The sequence below is a fragment of the Myripristis murdjan genome, chromosome 23, assembly GCF_902150065.1.
Source record: "Myripristis murdjan chromosome 23, fMyrMur1.1, whole genome shotgun sequence".
NCBI classification, from domain to species: domain Eukaryota; kingdom Metazoa; phylum Chordata; class Actinopteri; order Holocentriformes; family Holocentridae; genus Myripristis; species Myripristis murdjan.
This window is the reverse complement of record NC_044002.1, coordinates 12,684,900-12,704,008: the sequence shown is the minus strand read 5'-3', so window position 1 is coordinate 12,704,008 and position 19,109 is coordinate 12,684,900. Positions and strand designations below refer to the sequence as shown.

The 19,109-nt window shown below is 44.2% G+C and overlaps 1 protein-coding gene and 2 non-coding genes across 3 annotated transcripts in view; all 3 read right to left on the bottom strand.

Moving 5' to 3' along the window:
- Positions 1-19,109, bottom strand: part of wnt5b (wingless-type MMTV integration site family, member 5b) — an 85,646-nt gene that overhangs the window by 46,806 nt on the left and 19,731 nt on the right. The gene's annotated exons all lie outside the window — the stretch shown is intronic.
- On the bottom strand, positions 18,588-18,660 carry trnak-cuu (transfer RNA lysine (anticodon CUU)). The gene has a single exon. It is a non-coding gene; the product is annotated as a tRNA-Lys (tRNA).
- Positions 19,093-19,109, bottom strand: part of trnak-cuu (transfer RNA lysine (anticodon CUU)) — a 73-nt gene continuing 56 nt past the window's right edge. Inside the window, exon 1 of the tRNA in view lies at positions 19,093-19,109. This exon is cut by the window's right edge and continues 56 nt beyond it. This is a non-coding gene — a tRNA (tRNA-Lys).

Here is a 19,109-nt window from a genome sequence, read left to right as displayed (position 1 = left end):
AAGAAATTACGGGGGTCAAGATAATTGCAGCCGTTTAATGTTGCTCATTTTTACAAAAACTTTACAGCGAAGGAGGAACAACGGCGTGGTCCATCACAGAAATGTTCCATTACTGATTATTTCTCCCTGCAAAGGAGTGATTTTGTTGAATTGCGACGAACGGGGCTGAATCCCATCAGGAGTATCTCCTCTGCTTCACTACTGCCTCAGTAATAAAGTACCAAGAGGCTGTTCCTCTCAAGAATATTAATAATTTACTATTTTTTACAAAATACCCTTTCTCTGTTGTTTTTCTTTCAGAATTCAAACAAATGGACTAACAACCCCAATTTATTTCTAATGCAGATGGCCAGTCCTCAGTCATTAGCCTCAGCTGTTTGCATTCTGCTTATGCATCACTTTATTCCTGGTTAAAATCAGGTTTATCTGCTACAGGCTGCAGCATTTATTTTCAAATATTACTTATAAAGTGGCTAGCTCATTAGCCCAATTTGATGTATTTCCAAAGTCCAATCTAGATATTCACACGTTATATTTGGTGCATTAGCATTAGCCATGATTGTGTGACACTGACAAACCCCCCCATAGATGTTTTATTTGGTATGTTAGCATTAGTCTAATAGCACACATCATCACTGACATTATTATAATTTGACACTAGCATTAGCCATAGACATTATTTGGTACTAACATTAGCAATAGACATTATATTTGGTACTAGCATTAGCCATAGACATTATATTTGATAATAGCATTAGTCATAGACATTATATTTGGTACTAGCATTAGCAATAACCATTAATTTGATACTAAGCATTAGCCATAGCCATTAATTTGACACTAGCATTAGCCATAGACATTAAATTTGGCACTACCCTAGTCAAAAAGTCCTACAGGATTTTTAGGTTTTTTAACGGAATCCTATAGGATATCTGCAATTCCTATAAGACTTTCTGTTGTCTCTATAAGAAATGTATATGGTTCCTTTTGGATTTTCACAGTCCTGTTGGAAATTTTGAAGTATTCTATTGGAACCTATTGATATTTCAAAAAGTCAAATAAAATCTTCTCTTTTTTATGGGAATCATATAGGATTTATAAAAATTGCTAATAAATTGCTATGGCTAATGCTATAGCATTAGCCATAGCCATTAATTTGACACTAGCATTATCAATAGACATTAATTTGGCACTAGCATTAGCCACAGACATTAGATTTGGTACTAGCATTAGCAATAGAAAGTATATTTGGTGCTAGCATTGGCTTATAATTGGTGCAATTATATTGGAAGACATTATATTTGGCTTATTTGGTAGGCCTATTAGCAATTAGGCCTTTTATTTGATGCCAGAATTAGCAGTAGACAACAGACATTGAATTTAGTGCTATAGCCATGTTAATGCTGATCCACAGGTCTGTATGCTAACATGACCCATTCTAGTGCAGATTCCCATGCTACATCAGATCCAGGAGCTCGGTATACGCAAAAAGAACAATAAATGATGTTTTGAATTCAAAAGCACGAGGCTGCTCATTAACAATCAAATCATGGAGGCTGTTGTTAAATCTTTTATATAAACCTTAGCAATTAGAGCGGTACACTATGAGAATTATGCAGGACATGATGATGACTTTTGCTCCCTGTTCCTGCTTCATTAGACAGAGAGAGACAGGAGCGATAGAGTGAGAGAGTGAGAGAGAGAGAGAGAGAGAGAGAGAGAGAGAAAGGATGACATGTCGTTTTCTCTGGGTTTCTTTGTCTCGATGTGAAACCACGTGAAGCGCTGACAGAAAAGTGACAGATACCTGCGATGTCACAACGAGACAGGCTCACACACTTTCTCATTTGTCAGGTGAGACAGTGTTTTGGTAGCGTGGGAGGGACCGCCGTGCATGTGTGCGCTTGTCTTCCTGTCTGTGCATGCGCCTTTGAAAACGTATACATATATGCATAACGTGTGTCTGTGCGGGTGCGTGTACATCGGCGCCGGGGTTTTGACACTTTGTCTCTGCCTCAGCCTCCTCTCCACACGCTGCTGTCATTTCAGCTTGTCATTCAACTATCAATGCGGAGAAACTTTTTTCCCCCCTCCGTCTTTATTCTGTTCAAAATTTGTCATGCTTCTCTCATGCGGGGGGGAAATGGGCAGAGAAGGAGACAGGAAACAGCAACAAGAGTGGAGACGGGATTTGATCATGTTGCTTGACAGGGAACACTGAACTGGAACAGGGAAATTTCACACTTTAACAAGGCTGATTTTTCAGGAGTTTTTTGGGGGGGAATTTAAGAATTGTTTGGAGAATGAGAGACAGAGAGAGAGAGAGAGAGAGAGAGAAGTAAGTGAACATCGACTATTTATAAATGTAATAAGTAGGCATTAACTTTACTTTGTCATCATGTGCTTTTTCAAAATAAGGCGTTTGGCAAAGAGCAGTGGTGGGAAAACTAACCACATCTTTTGCTTAACTCAAAGTAGCAATACCTCAATGGAAAAATGCAAGCAGAAAGAATAAACATTAGCAGTAAAATATACTTGAAAAAGTATATGAAGCATATGAAGTATGAGAACTGTTATTGATGCATTAACCTGCAGCAAATGTTTTAAAGTTGTAGCTCTAACTTGTCTATACAGGCCTACTATAGGCTAGTTTACATTAAAACAATGCACCAAGTTTAATGTTTGGCATGTAAACACTTATTCTATAAAGTAAGTAGTAACTAGAGTAAAAGCCCTGCAGTCAAATATTTGGTAACACTTCATTTTAGTGGGGTGTGAATTCCATGGTAACTAGGTGATAATTAGCAAGTAATTATTTGAAATTTGTTTGAAATTACCCTCGAATAACATCAACAATGACCTCAAAATTAACTGGAAACTGAAACATTTTATTTTTACTGTGTCACCAAACTCATTCTGAACTTTCAAAATGATGCTGCAAGGTGAATTTATGATATTTATTTGATGGTTTTCCCGTAGAACTCCAATACAACTGAGTTGCATTCAAGTTGCACATGTAAAGGCTGTCTCAAGATTTCATGATATTCCAGAAATCCCATGACCCTGGTTTCATTTTTATCATCTAATGGATTTGAAATATTAATCTGGAGAGAGTTTGGTGACATACTATAAATAACAGTTTTGGTTTTCAATAAATTTGAGGTAAATGATGATGTAATTTGGGGATAATTTTAGGGAAATTTCATTTATTTCAAGTTACTTACTTATTATCACCTCGTTACCATGAAATTCACCTCTGAAATGGAGCAAAAGCATTAAGTCTCACTGTGTAACTGAAGGCCAGTTTAAGTACAGTACTTAAGTAAATGTACTGAGTTACTGTCCATCTCTGGTGCCAAACAAAATCCCCAGGATCATTCCTCCAAATGTGATTAAGAACATAAAAATATTTTTGTCACTCTTTGGTATCCTTAGAAGGGCCAAAAATAATTTTATGGAGGGTCAAATGTGTCCTTCAAGCCCCACTTTGGCCAGCTGTGGTTTGAAAGGCCTGGTTGTACTCGCTGAGCTCCATTCAGCTAAAGGTTAGGGCTATTTCCCTTTCAATCCAATTGATCCAGCATGTGGACATTCAAACCATAAAAAATCCGCCTCAAAAGCTTCTTTAATATCCAATCTATAAAGGCATTATTGAGTCAGAGTAGTGCTCTTATCTCTCAGTAAATGAATTAGAGTTTCAATTTGCATGTTGAGTGGATTGAACTGAAAGTGGCCCAGACCCACAGCATCCAGTAGAGCTCTGTTGTGCCGGATGATAACCAGCCTGCCAAGTCAGAATTTGGCAAAAGCTAGTTTTACACTTGTACCAAAAAAAGGTTAGGTTTTATTTATTTATTTTTTTGGAGATAGCCTTTGGAGTGTAGATCTGTGAAAAGTCTCCGGCAGACAGATCGACACACCAAATGCTAATGTTGGAAAATATCCTTCTACTCTGCATCAACCCGCGGCCGTGTTGGATTTTCAGAATGATCCCACTAGTGGGTGGATACAGATCTAGCCATTGTAAAAGAGAGACATGTGTTTGAATTCCCACAGGTTGCTATTTTGAAAAAAGTATGCAGCACACAGCAAAATGCAGCATGTTTGGCGAAGGCTCGACTCGCGTGCGTGCCGACAGCCAGACTTCCCTGACCACGTGAGCGGCTCGCCTCATCTTTTCATTGTTATCTCCACAGATGTGATCGGACCTGCACAGATGTTTTCGGTACCAGGTTCGAAGGCATCTCAAATCCAAAATGTACCCCATGCTGGGCCAGATTTTTCATCTTTGAACAAGTCAGCTCTGATGTTTTTATCCCTCCTTTTCAGCAGGTATGGGGCCGAAGTTGTCCACAACTCAAAGAAATTAACTCGGATAAAAATTCTTTTGAATGAAAAGTCTTTTTTTTTTACTTTTAACAGGTAGACCAGGGAGAAAGGGAGGACGAAAGCAAGGGAGTGAAATATGTATGTTACCCTATAGATCAAGTGAGAATGTGTGAAAGAGAAAAAAACAGAATGTATGTGCATGAAAGTGAGAAGAGAGACAAATAGAGAAACAGAGGAGAGAGAGATGGGAGGTAGAATGAGAGAAGATAAAGAGAGAGACTGAGGACTGAATACAAAGAGGGGCAGGGAGAAAGAGCCTCTTTTTCTGTGTGTGTGTGTGTGTGTGTGTGTGTGTGTGTGGGTACCAGGTGTGTATCCACTGTCCCGAAGGTCCTTCTAGCTGTCTTCTCCTATTGATTAGTTCATATTGATCTGGCTTACGCTCTCTCTCTCTCTCTCTCTCTCTCTCCCTCTCTCTCTCTCTCTCTCTCACACACACACACACACACACACACACACCGCATGGTTCACTTGATTCAGCCAGGCTTTGACACAAGGGACAGGAGCCTTTAGTGTTAACACACATGCACACATGCACACACACACCCATCAAACAACAAACACTGGCTGTTTGCTCCTGTGTATTGGCCGTCTAGTGAACAGGCAGCAGCAACAATGACAGTGTATGAGAGAGACTGTCAATACAAAACTCAAGTATCTTATCTTGTAGCCTACTTCCCGGGAACTGCGGGAAATTGTTTGATTTTCCACTTGATCTCCATATGTGTATTATTTTTTAACGTCTTACAGTGTGTTATCAGTGGTTCTGTTTGTAGCCAGGATCGGGAAACAGTTTCCTCATGCAGCTGACAAACACTCGCTGTCAGTCACAGTCAGGTAGGGCAGCCGGCGCCTGAAGGCAGCAGGTTTGTGACCGGAGGGTCAACTGTTCAAATCTCAATGCAGTCCGTCTGGGAGCAGGACAAGTGAATGATCCCACTTTCACACAAGACACTTGACAAAGCTCCACTATTTCCTTGGACTTCTGGTTTTACCGGATAAAGAGAATTTTTGGGTTTCCACTTCTGCCTGCCGTGTGGAATATGTTTCCCCAGGGAGACAGTGAAGGTGTAAAACAAGTGGTCGGCGAAATATGTAGCACTCAGAAGCAATATTTAATCATGCTATTGAAGAGATTTGTACATATCATTGACACAAGTTGTGCTGGCTTGTTTGAATTCAGAAGCACAGCTTGAAGGGCCAGTGACAGGAGGGGTGGGTGGGTCTTATTCATTTCCTTCCCTTTTCCACTGCGGATCTTCTTCCAGGCTTTTCTTCCCTGCACAGAGGACAAAGCCTCCGAACGAGATTATTTTACACCAAACAAGCAGGTTTTACACAGTGTTTTTTCCCCAAGACTAGCTGCTAAGAAAAAAGCGAGCGCCTCCGTTGCTGTCCTGCATGCATATTTTACTTTCAGATTAACCGGTGTCACAATCTTCCAGCCTGTCTGAAACGCAGGGTTATGCCTGACGTTCTGTCTTGGTGGTTGCTCATTATAACGACACTATGAATATAAGCCAAAGTCCAGTCTATAATATGGTGATTTATTGGTAATTTCAAGTTACCATGTCTTATATAAGTGTGATTACACAGGTCGCAGATTAGCAGGTGACCTGTTTGCCGAAGCAGACAGAGACCTGACCAAACCTGTGCAGTTGACTTTTTCACATTATTTGCTATTGGGGAATGGTAACAGGTTTGACTTCTGTCATGTGACCAGAGGGATGCATGACAGGACAGGCTGGCAGCCCCGACACAGTGCAGATACCTGTCAGGGCTGACCCTACAGGAGGAAAAGGAGAACGCTGTCTGGGGCCCAGCTGCTATAAGGGCCAAATGGAGGCCGTCTCTTTTTTTTCTGCCTAGTGGGAAAAGGGAAACACAGAAGCACTGGTGCCCAGAGAGTCACCAGAGAAGGGGAGAGAGTCATAGTTACTCCCGATGTTTACCCGCACTTCATTGAGTTTCTTCACTTTGACATTCAAAGCACTGGGCAGAAATCACATGAAAGAGCATGTCCCCCCAGTGCTCCAGCTGGGTGTCATGCCCTGCTACACCCGGGACCAGAGCGCTAGAACACCATGACCTCCAGGCCAGACACCTAACCCCCCACTGACCACCAGCCAGCCACCCTCCCTCCAGCCTCCAGCCGTCTTTGACCTCCAGGCTTCAGATATGAGTAAGACAGATTTGGGGAGGGCCCATTCTCTGGACCTTTTCTGGGGCCCAGCCATTTCTGCGGGCGGGCCTCCACACAAATCCATATTTAAGCACAGCAGAAACACACGCCCACACACACTCACACGTCTGTCTGTTTGTCTTTCACTCAGGCTCTTTACAACACCTTCCTCTTCTGCCTTTGTCTGTGAATCCAATGAAACGTCCCTCTGTCTCTGCTCTTAGTCTTTTATGTGTGTGTACAAACACACACACACACACACACACACACACACACACACACACAGAGCCAGCCTGCTGCTGCTGTGATGGCTCCGAGCTGTCAAAACACCCTAACCCCCCCAACACACACACACAGACACGCCACGCTCACACACACATGCACACACAGAAAAAGGAGCCTGACTGAGCTTGCCTATGCGGGTTCACACACAAACACACACACACACACACACACACACACACACACACAGTGTCATCTATCCACCCTCACTCTCTGTTTCTTCCTCTTTTTCTCCTCTATGTGAATGTCTTAGCACCTGGATTTTTAATAATCCCTCTCATCCCCAATCTATCTATCTATCTATCTATCTATCTATCTATACCTCCCATGCATATTGGAAGGACAGTCCCTCTTAACAACTTTTAGGTTGATGTCTTACTCAAGTTAGTTATTTTCCCAGAAATTTGCAATGGTCAGTTGCTTTGTTGCACCTATATTGGTAACACTTGATTGGCCCACAGTCTGTAGCTACAGCAGACTGCTGCTGAGTTTTTCCCACAAGAAAAAATAACATTAACAGTTCAGGAGCGTAAACTGTGTCATTTTTCTTTCGACACATGGCTTTGTGGTGAAATACGCCTCTATCTTCTCCCCCTTTTCTCATGCTGTGGCTGTATATCTGCTTCGTTCTCTTTCCCATACTCTCTTTCACCCTCTCTGACTCACGCGTGCGTACACACACACACACACACACACACACACACACACACACACACACACATATACACACAGAGTGCTGGGTGTTTGGCCTGCAGGGTGTGCACAGTGGGGAGGAATCAACCGTATGGCAGACATGAGGACTGAGCCAAATCTGGCTCATACACATGGTGTGTGGCTGCGCTGCTACCGCCTGTGCCTGCATGTGTGCGTGCGTGTTTGTGTGTGTGTGTGCGTGTGTGTGTGTGTGTGTGTGTGTGTGGCTGAACACTGCCTGCATGTAAATATATATCAGGGGCAGCAGTAGCCTAAAGGTGAAAGATGTGAGTGTTTTTGACTGGAGTGTTGTGAGTCTAAATCCTGCAGGCGGGCAGGCTCGTCCCTCACCAGCTACTGCCGCGCTGCCCCTCAGCAAGGCACTTAGCCCTGCAACTGCTCCAGCACGACAGAGCTATACAAACTGCATTAAAGCAGCATCCAAGGTGTTAACATACATTTGCTGAGGTATATGTGTGTACCTGAGTGTGTATGGTACCATGTAGTGGTGAGTGTGTGTCTGCATGCTGCCATGTTCCTGCATTTGAATATACATGGAAATTACATGCTACGTGTGTGTGTTTGTGTGTGTGTGTGCAGTACATGTGTGCAAATGCTCTTTCTGCATGTCAGTATTTAAATCAGACACAGATGACGTGCCTGTGTTTATGTGCATGCTGTAAGTGTTTTGGCTTGTGGTGGTTCCAGTGCATGATAATCGTTTATTTATGTCTCTCTCTTTCTCTCTGTGTGGTTGTGTGTGTGTGTGTGTGTGTGTGTGTGTGTGTTGGAATACAGAGCCATTTGTGTCTACATGCTCTAATGGATGTGTGCTTGCGTGTCTAGCTAAAGCTCGGAGTATCATGCCCATATGTTTGCATACTGAATTGCGTGTTTACAGTGTGTTCCCTCACTTCTCTGCTTCTAACTTTTTTTCTGTCACACACACTCCCCCACCACTTTCTCCCACAATCCCCTCTTTCTCCCTCAGTTGCCCTTCCTCTTTTCCCCCTTCAACACAAACGTCTTCTGTATATGTTTCAGCCTCTCAGCCTCTCTCTCTCTCTCTCTCTCTCTCCCCTGATGTTTCTCTTCATCTTTTCCTCCTCCACCTCAGACTTTTGTGTGGAGGTTAAACCGAACCGTCATGTAGTAGCTCTTGCTTTGTGTGTGTGTGCACTTCTGTGTAACTCTCTGTGTGTAGGAGGGTTTTTAAAAATGCATATATTCTATAAGAGGGGGAGGAAGCAGAGCGTGGTAGAAAGAAAAATACAGCCTGTGCGAGTGTGTGCGTGTGCGCGTGTGTGTGTGTGTCAGTCGGGTTGACATCTGATCTTGCTGAGTATGGTAAAGAAGAAAGTGCTGAAAGTACTCTGTGTGTGGGGGGGGATTCTGTGTGTGTGTGTGTGTGTGTGTGTGTGTGTGTGTGTGTGTGTGTTTTGTGGCCTGTATGTGTCCTCGTTTCTGTGTGGGTGGTAAGAGGAGGGAGTAGGGTGTGTGAGTGCACTAAGTCTAAGTGTCAGCGTGCCTTCCTCTCTCTTGCTGTGTGTGTTTGTGTGTGTGTGTGTGTGTGTCTCACAGGGAGAAAAGGGGGGGGAGTTGCAAAGTGAAGCAGTGGCTGAGGCCCGAGAGATGGATGACAGGGACGGCCATGAGAAACAGAGAGAGAGAGGGAAGGAGGTGAGGAAGGAGCAAAGACAGAGGAAAGAGGAAAAGACAGCAAGAGGGAAGGAAGGAAGGGTGGCAAGTGAGGAAGGAAGGAAAGGAGGAAAGGGAATGAAAAGATGGGAGGGAAAGAAAGAGGTAGTGATGGAGGTAAAGAGAGCAAGACTGAACACCAACGCCTTTCAAGATCGCTTACTTTCATTGCACAGAGCCCACCAGCCATCCACATAATACAAACACACACACACACACACACACACACACAGAGAGAGAGAGAGAGAGAGAGAGAGAGAGAGAGAGAGGATGAGATATGCAGAATCCTTCTCACTCTCTATCCCTCTCTGTCATTGTCACAGTCTCTCTCTCCACCTCTCCTCTTTCTCTTATTTTTGTCCTCACTTCAGTTATGCCTCAGTTCAATATGGCATGGATGTTATGTGAGCAGTGAGTGTTAAGAATGTGTTACATAAAAACTCCTCCCCTCTCTCCTTCGCTGTCTTGCTCCCAGATACACAAGACAGACAGAGAGCTTCCCTTCACTTCAGTTGTGTAAAAAAACCTCTGAAAACCCTTTACGCATTTCTTCTCCCCTGGTATTCCTCTGTGCATTTTCTCTTTCATGCTCCGCGTCCTCGGTGTAAAGTTACATCGATATCGGGATTTTGCAGCAAAGTCAAACCTATCAATATTCCTGAAACTGTGAGATCTGTAGGGAACGGAGGGGCGAAGCGAGAACAAGGCTTCCCGGTGACCCTGCGAGCTCACATCTTGATGTATTTTATATTCCTGACACTGGAGGTGTGGATTTGTCTGTCTCCACTGAGAGCACAAAAATGATGAAAAATAAAAAATGATTGATGGCCAATGGTAACTTGTCATCCTGGCAGGCATCAGGAGAAGTTAGCTGTAACAAACAAGTACCTGCCTGAGGTCTGATCCTTGCTCTAATCCTCAGTTTTTATTGGCTGACTGTAAGTTTTGTCATAATAAATGGGTTTTTGAAGGTTAATAACACTGATGCTGATATTTCTGGATTAAAGGTGTTAATAGCCAATAGTTGGTACAAATAACCAGTGTTGAAAATCCCCAAATTTGACCATGTTGACCATTTCAAAAATACAAGGATTTAGTATATACCCTTTTTTTTTTTTTTTTTTTTTTTTTTAAATTCCCATCTGTGTGGAAAAACCTCTGAAACGAACCTCCTCACTCAGACTAATGATTTCTTCTTAAAGTAGAGTGACACACCGCCATTACTGAGGGAAACTTGATACTTAGGTCACACAGTCCATCACTGACTTTAAATAAAGGACTAATTTTGAATTAAGAAATTAAGAATTGAATGAAAAAAGAAAGAAGAATAAACCTAATTGCAGGCTGGTCAGGAAGAAGCTTCCATCTAATCTGAAGTGGATGAAATGACTGCTGGATATCAGATACTATAAACAGCCAATATCAGTTCAGTATATTGCCTAAGCCTAATATAAACACACGTCTGTGACTGCACAACAGTGAATTTAAATGATAACATGCAGACTGTAAAATGGACTGCTCAGGACAAAATTTCTACTCATCTGCGGGCGCTGACAATGACGAAATGCTTTGGGGGAGAAAAAAAAAGCATCTCAAATAAAAGAAAGAAACTTAATTAAAATCCTGTGACATGAATAACGCTGTCAGACAGACTGTTGGGGCCGGGCACGGCCAAAGAGCAGCGAGGGGCTCGGCCGGTTTGACGGGGCAAGCGAGGAAAAGCAAAGGTGAGCTCGCTGCTCCCAGGGTCCCCGGGCGGCTCCAAACTCATCGTAAAGCTCACGGCGTATTGTTTTAATTTTACAGCCGACTTCATCAGCTCTTTAATTCACTCTGCAGTGACCGCACAGAATCTGCACGTTTTATAGACAGCCTGCACAATAAAATCATTTGTTTACGGGGCAAAATGGGACTAACAGCTGCTCCCTGCCCGGCGGACACGCAGCCGTCACTGCCTCACTTTAGCTCTGCGTCTGTACACCTGAACCTGCTTTTGCCTGGGACTCGATCCAATAGACATAATCAGAAGAGTCAAGGGTTAACAAAGTGCTTCAGCCTGATAATTATGCAACGTTGTCAAGCGGTGGCATCAGTCGTAGACTTTCTCATATCAGCTGCTTTCGAGCCTTCAAAGTGTACATTTGCAGCCAGTGAGCTCTGCAGAGATGTTAGCGGTGAACCCTGTCGGACAGATGAGTCACGATGCATTGTTACCCTACGAGAGGAGCTAAAGCCCACTCAGTCCTGCATCAAACTGCAGATCCTAAAACTCCATTTCATTACAGTCACTGAGGCCGAAGAACTCCCAAATCAAGTTTCACTCATTCATCCCCTCCTTCCTTTTCCCCATTCCCTCCCTCTTTCCTGAGATGTGGAAAGCGACAGAGGATGACAGCCAAAGTGGTGAAGGAGGAGTGAGAGACATAACAAACAGGCGAGTGAGAGAGAGGGAGGGAGGGAGCGAGGGAGGGAGACAGAGACAGACGGAGAGAGAGAGAGCGAGAGAGGTAAAAGTCTGTTAATACATCTACTGAACATCCCATGGTCTGTGTTACTACGGCGATGACATGGGACTTCAATTAAGGCTTGGAGACCCACAGGCCACACACACACACACACACACACACACACACACACAGCCACGGTGCAGACAGGCCTATTGATTTTTCCAGCAGTAGTAACACCGTCCTGTCACCATGTACAATGCCAGCACACCTCCATGACCTCTCCTCCCCCTGCACTCCCTGCACCCCCCCGCCCCCCACCCGTCCTGTTATCTCCTGTCCCACCCCCTCACCTCCATACATGTGTAAATGTGACACTTGACACTTGTCACCTCCCCCCGCCTACTCTTCCTCCTCCTCTTCCCTCTCTCCCCTCTTTCGTCTCAGTATCACCTCATCCCCGCACCCTCCCCTCGTCTGCCCCCTCCTCCACGCCACCCCCCCCCACGTCTCCCATTACCATTCCTGCTCCCTCGCTACCTCCTCCTGGTGCTGCTATCACCTTCGATCCCTCTTTCATTATAATCTCTCTCCTCCTCCTTTTTATTTCTTCTCCTCCTGTGCTCCTGTCCTTCCTTCCTTCCTTCCGTCCGTCCTTTCCTTCTCCCCTCTCTCTCCTTTCTGTCCCGTCCACCCCTCCTCCTCCTCCTCCTCCTCCTCCTCTTCCCTTCCTGAAAGGATTGTTGTCAGGATGAGAGAGACAGTGATTGGAGACATGGAGAGGTGGAGGAGGTGGGGGAGGTGGTGGGCCTTTTGTTTGCTAGTGATACACACACATAGAAGACACACACAGAAACACACGTATAACACACAGGCAGCTACACACACACGCACACACTGATAAAAAAAAGACAAATAAGAGAATGTAAGAGAATCCCCCGAGAGCAAGATAGAGGAAGACAGAAGAATTCCTGCAGCGTTTAGATGCTTTCACAGTGCCGTTCGACAGTCGTGCCGATCCAGACTGAAGTGAACGAGAAGAGAGAGAGAGAGAGAGAGAGAGCTTGAAATAGCCATAAAACTCTGACTAAGGAATACACACGCTCTAATAAACAGAGAGACAGCAGGAATGTGTGTTTTCAACCAGGCTACACCTAATCAGATGAAGGTAATCACATACAGGCCTTCATGTGACAGGCTCAGTAGTCAGAATATTGCCTTAATTAAGTAAAGACAAATTTAAAAGACTTATTAGTGTGAGTTTGCAAAGAGAGTAGGAGATTATCTACTAAGATATGTTATTTTCAATTCAACCAACTTATCATGTCAATATTGTCTTAATGTGTAAACTGTAGTATGTTGTGTTTTTGAAAATGTAACTTTTCAAAAAGAAGAAGAAAAGCTTTAATTTACTTGTCATGTTCTTTTAAAAGACCCCATCCTCATAAGACTTACATCAGTTTGATAATACTACTGCTTTGGTGATATTATTTCTCATTAGCAGTAAAGTAACTGACTTGTGTGTCAGACATGGGGAGCATGAACAAGGAGGTGGGACTAGATGGATACTTCAGATTGCAGATGTGTTTCGTGCCTACCAAACGCTAGAACACTTTGGAAAGTCTGTGTGTGTGTGTGTGTGTGTGTGTGTGTGCCTGTCCGGGTTACCTTGACTACCGGTGTGTGAGGGTGTGGAGTCTAAAAACAATCCTGGTTATTATGGATGTAGCAGGATAACATGACAGCCAGAGGATGGCCAGAGCCTTCAGCAAAGTTACACACACTTAAACACACACATGAGGCTTGTCCACTGAGACTTTTTCACATTCTTACACCTCTCCGGAGGTCCCCGCCATATTTACCATCTGCCCAATTCGCTGCTCCCTGTTCCTGTTGGTTACTGGCCATTTTCTCGTCACTGAGCTTGACTGTTTGCATGAGCCAAGACTAAATAGTAATGATATTATTAAACATGTATAATTTTATCTGATTTCTTGATATCTTTTGTCTTTTGTGGGTGGCTTGTTTACCCACAGCTATTTCTCTCTTGGAAGCTAGCTGGCTCAGCAACACCATTCAACATGCTGGCCTGGCCCTGGGCTCCTGACGAGGCCTGAAGGTGCAGGACACACTGCACAAAGTACAGCCGCTCCTCAGACACAGAAGACACAGCCCAGGCTCGTGTGTAAAACGAGCCCCAGAACGCCCGTCCTGAACCCCAAGTCCAACCTGAACCTCCTCTCCTGACCCAAATGTCTGACAGAAAGCATCAGAGGCTGATTTTACACATGAGCTTGGCTTGGTGTGTCAGGGGCTTAAGGTAAGTAATTTTAGAGGGAGAGAGGCAATGTGGGGCAGCACACACACAAACACACACACACACGTCTCTTTGCACACATCTCCTGTAGAGCCGACCACCCAGAAAACACACATGCAGGCACACAGTCTCCTTTCTCTCTCCTTTGTGAGCACAATATTCATATTTAAAGAGTCGGTCTTTTAAGTGAACCCACCGTGGAATAAACACACATGCACGAATGCAAACATACACACACTTACAAAACACAGGCAGACAGACAGGCAGGCAGTGAGCGACAAACGCAGAAATACTGGTGCCCGACTGACATGACATTTTTGAGAACGAAACCAAAACTGATTTTTTAAGGGGAAAATTTCACCGATAAGTGAATTTTCAGAATAAGACCTTTGTCTATGTGGATTTTTGCACTGATATGACTGTGCAAAGGTACCCACAAGACTGTTTTATAAGCAACTAACTTTATTAAAAAAAAAAAAAAAAAAAAAATCAACAGTTATTACAAATTGTCAACTGATTCTTGAAATGAACACTGAGAAAATAAAGAATAAATAGCTAAATATGCATTAGTATTGTTTAGTATCGGTCAGTTGCTGACTATTTAAGTAAAGTCTAAATCACAATAGTATTTATACATGTTAAGAAAAAGGATTAAGAAAAAGGATCAAAGATTAATTTTTTCTGCATTATGCTATGTGTAAAAAAAATTTTAATATCACGCATATACGCTGATGATATACCAATATATCTGTCAGGCGCTACTTAAAACACACAAACATGCACACATGCACAGAGCAAATGTCTGTCTTGGTGGTATCCACACTGCAGTCAAACATCTACAGGGTTGACAACATTAGACAGAAACATATTTAACCTATACATTCCTGCACTACAAATAACACACACACACACACACGCTGCTTGAAAACACTTGCTGTAATGTTTGCACTGGTCAAACATTGACGTTGGCCCAGTTCCACCGATGCTATCACGACCAGAGGACATCCCTAAAGACCGATGCTGCAAGCCACTCTGGACAAGAGCGCCGGCTAAATGTTTAAAATATACACACTGAATGTAAGCACACACAGAAGATTTTAGATTTCCAGTTGCATTCATCTGTGTAAACCATGTGGAGTTTTTTTTTTTTTTTTTATCCCCAGGTAATATCAGTTAAAAAAAATCATACTAATAAGCTAATGCATGGGTGATATTTTCTGTTGTGGTTTTGAATTCATAAAGTGTGTTACGAGAGGGAAACGAACGTAATCAAGACATGAAGGAGCTGAAATGAAATGGGTCGTGTGTTTTCATCAGTGTTTGTCTCTAAAAGGTACATTTTTGGATGAGTGCCATAACAAAAACATTTAAAGCTATACCTGTAGCAACGGAGCCGAGTGGCTGTTTGACACAGGTAACACACACACACACACATACACACATACACATACACACACACGAGAATATCACTCAACACATCTGGTTCTGTGGAGTGTCGACAGAGAAGGAGTGAAAGTGAAGGAGGGAGGAAGGGAATAAATTAAAGGAGTGTTTTGCAGCGCCTGAAGTCTGCAGGAGTCTCCCAACCCCCCCCCCCCCCCTTCTCTCTCTCTAGCCAGAGGAAAACTCCTCCATTCCCTGCATTCCTCTCACATTCCAGTTCTGGGTTTACCTCGTAGTCTCTCGCTCTCTCTCTCTCTCTCTCTCTCTCTCTCTCTCTCTCTATCCTTCTTTCTCTCTATCTCATTCTACCTGTTTTTGCATCATCACCTCCTCCTCCTCCTTCTCCCCCTCCTCCCTCGCCATGACTGTTTGTGTCTCTCTTTCTCCACCTTTCCCTTCCTGACCCCCCCTCTGTCTCCCTCTCTCTCTCATTTTCTCCCTCTCTCATTCTCTCCCTCTCTCATTCTCTCTCTCTCATTCTCTCTCTCTCTCTCTCTCTCTCTCCCAGCATGCTCCAGTAGGCCAGCGGAGGCAGGGGGCTCGCCTGAACCCTCCACCCCCAGCAGGGGCCCTCCAGCTCAGCCTGGCTGGCTGGCTGGCTCCCTGGCACACCTCCAGCACACACACACACACACACACACACACACACACACACACACACATATCTTTTTTTTCTGCTCCCTGCTTGCTTGATTTTTGTCTGCTTTCTCTCTCTCTCAGCTCTTCTTGCCTTCAGTCTTATTCTCTTCTTTCATTTTCACTGTTTGTATCTATTCTTGTTTCTTCTCCTCTCCTCTGTTGTTTCTGTCCTTCTATCTCTCTTGTCTCTATTTCTCACAGAAGATATGTAAACAGGACTTGTATTATTTCTTCATAAAAAATCCTATTATTGTTGTTATTATTCAGTGTATTTTGTATGATCGCTCATAACCCAGATAACCTAAGAATAAGAACAGAAGGCCTTGATAAAACTTTCATAATAACATGTGAGCCTTTGCTGTGTGAGCATGTGTGTGTGTGTGAGTGTGTGGATACTGCTAAGGATATGTCTTGCTCTCTTTCTGTGTCTTACACACACATACACACACACACAGACACACATAAACTAAAGAAGAGATGAGGGCAGAGAACAGCATTAAACAGAATACAGTAGAGAAGGAATGTAACAGTCTGACTTCTTAGAGTGAAAAACTGCTCTTTTGCCTCTTTTGACAAAACTGACTGGAATGATCATATGAAAGATGGATGAGATAAGAAGAGGGGGAGAAAGTGAATGAGAAAGAGAGAGAAAGAGCCAGAGCCAGAGAAATAGAGAGAGAGAGAGAGGGGGGGGGGGGGCGAGGCCTTCAGTAATTTGGTATTTCCTTTTTAGACAGGGGGAGGAAGGGCCAATGCCCTCGTTTCAATGTAACACACACACACACACACATACACACACAGAGCTGCTTTAATGACCCTCACATCCGGCCGTAGGCATAGGGGCCTCAGAGAGAGAGAGCGAGAGAGAGAGAGAGAGAGAGAGAGAGAGAGAGAGAGAGAGAGAGAGAGAGAGAGAGCATGACAGATAGATGAATCTCTCAGTAAAGGGAAGATGGGAGTTGACCTGAAAATTCAGCCAGGTAGCAGGGAGGATCTTGGGTTAGGGTTCATGACCCTGACACACACATACACACACACACACACACACACACACACACACACACACACTCGCACAGAGCTCTGGGAGTTCATGCAGAGGTTAGACCTGCAGGCTCCACAGCTTCCAGAAAGAGGGAGATAATTCACAAGAGGCCGATTGAGTGTGGCTCCGTCTGCTGTGATCAGATCAGTTAGGAGCGAAAATTGACAGAAAAACTGCCGTTTGAGCTACAGAGAGCGCAAACATAAATAAAAAAAAAGGAGGGACAGAACCTGACGTGTGTCGTGTGAATTTAAACAGTCACTCAAGGAAGAGTGAGAGAAAGAAAATGAGATGGGAGGAAAGAAAGAAAGAGTCAAACAGGCAGGACTGAGGGCTGAGTGATGATGAGTCTTTTACAACTTTAGCGACAGCTGAAGACGTTACTGTGTCTCCAGACTATCTGTCTCTCTCTGACACACACACACACACACACACACACAAGGCCTGACCTTGCCGATGGCAGCTGTTCAAGCCACTCTTCTCCCCCCTACCAGAACTGCAAACTCTCAACTAAACACACACATACACACACACACACACACACACACACACACACAAACATGATTACTCAGGCAAGTCTTGACTTAAGCCCACCTGAAAACTTGTGGATGCTCCAGCCAAACCTCAAAATCACTTCATTAGTGAAATTCAGCTCGCACTTGAAAGACCGTCCCATTGGTTTTGAAGGCATCATTACAGGACACAGACGCACTGGTGAACCGGCGCCAGCTTATATCAAGATATTTCTCGATTTGCAAGTGATGGTGTGTGGGAGATTTCTAGCCTTTTGCCGTGTTTTTATTGACAACATGGCGAAAATGCTGAGCAGCTTTCCCCCTGCACAGAAGTCGCAGGCACAGCTCATATGTATGTAGATGAGCTTTTTTTTTTTTTGTATCACAGCACTCAAGCACGTCACGGGTCACAGTTTTGCTTTGGTCAACAAGGCGGATCGTCACACTGAACAGGAGAGTTGCAGGCAACCTCAACTGTAAACAAGAGACGGAGGAGGCGGAGGTGTGACCACGAGGGCGTGACGTGTCACACGACAGCACCGGCGTGTAGAGTGACGTGTAATTGAAGCTTCAGACAGGGACGCTGAGGGTTGAGGTCTTTTTGCTGGACGTGCACATGCACGCCACTCTTCAAATGCACGCAAAGCAGCTGGTAACTGGTGCAAGCTGTTTTTTAAATCCCCTAGTGGCGGGTTGCACACATAACATGTCATCAGACGTCACACCCTGTCGGCTCTCCCTGATATACAGACATCAGTTCGGCTCTGCGGCTGTTTCTGCTTAACACCGAAACAACAGCGTGTTTCTACAATTTCACACAGAATATCAGTGGGATTGGGATTCAGCATGTTGCTCAAACACTCTTAAGCAGGAGTTTGGGCCTCAAGTCTGCAATCACTGACCATCTCCTGCAGAAGCTCACATCATCCCAAAAGGCCAGCAGCGCCCAACGTGGGGCTCGAACCCACGACCCTGAGATTAAGAGTCTCATGCTCTACCGACTGAGCTAGCCGGGCTCATGTCACACACTTTCCTGTTAACTTTTTTTTTTTTTTTTCCTGTTTTCTCCTGAGTGCCTGGAGTAGTTTTAAAACACAAGGTCTCCTCTGATGATTAGGCAACTACATGAAAAGAGAGAGGTAGAGTGTTGAGCTCTCCTGTGCAGCCTGTGAGACGAGTTTTAAGGGTCACAGCCCAAGAGCACGACGAGCCACTGCTTTCATTTCCCATGTGCATGTAAATGTAGTGAAGATTTTGGGGGGTGGGTGGTTTCACTACATGTCTATTAGTATCTTCTCATGTCAACTTCACACTTCACTGCTTGAGATTCAGCAGCATGTTGCTCAAGGACACTTCAGCAGGGGTTTGAACCTGGTTGTTCAGTCAACTAAGGACCTGTGGGACAACCAGATTAGCAGCTCAGCCCCGACATCATCCCAAAACAGCAGCGCCCAACGTGGGGCTC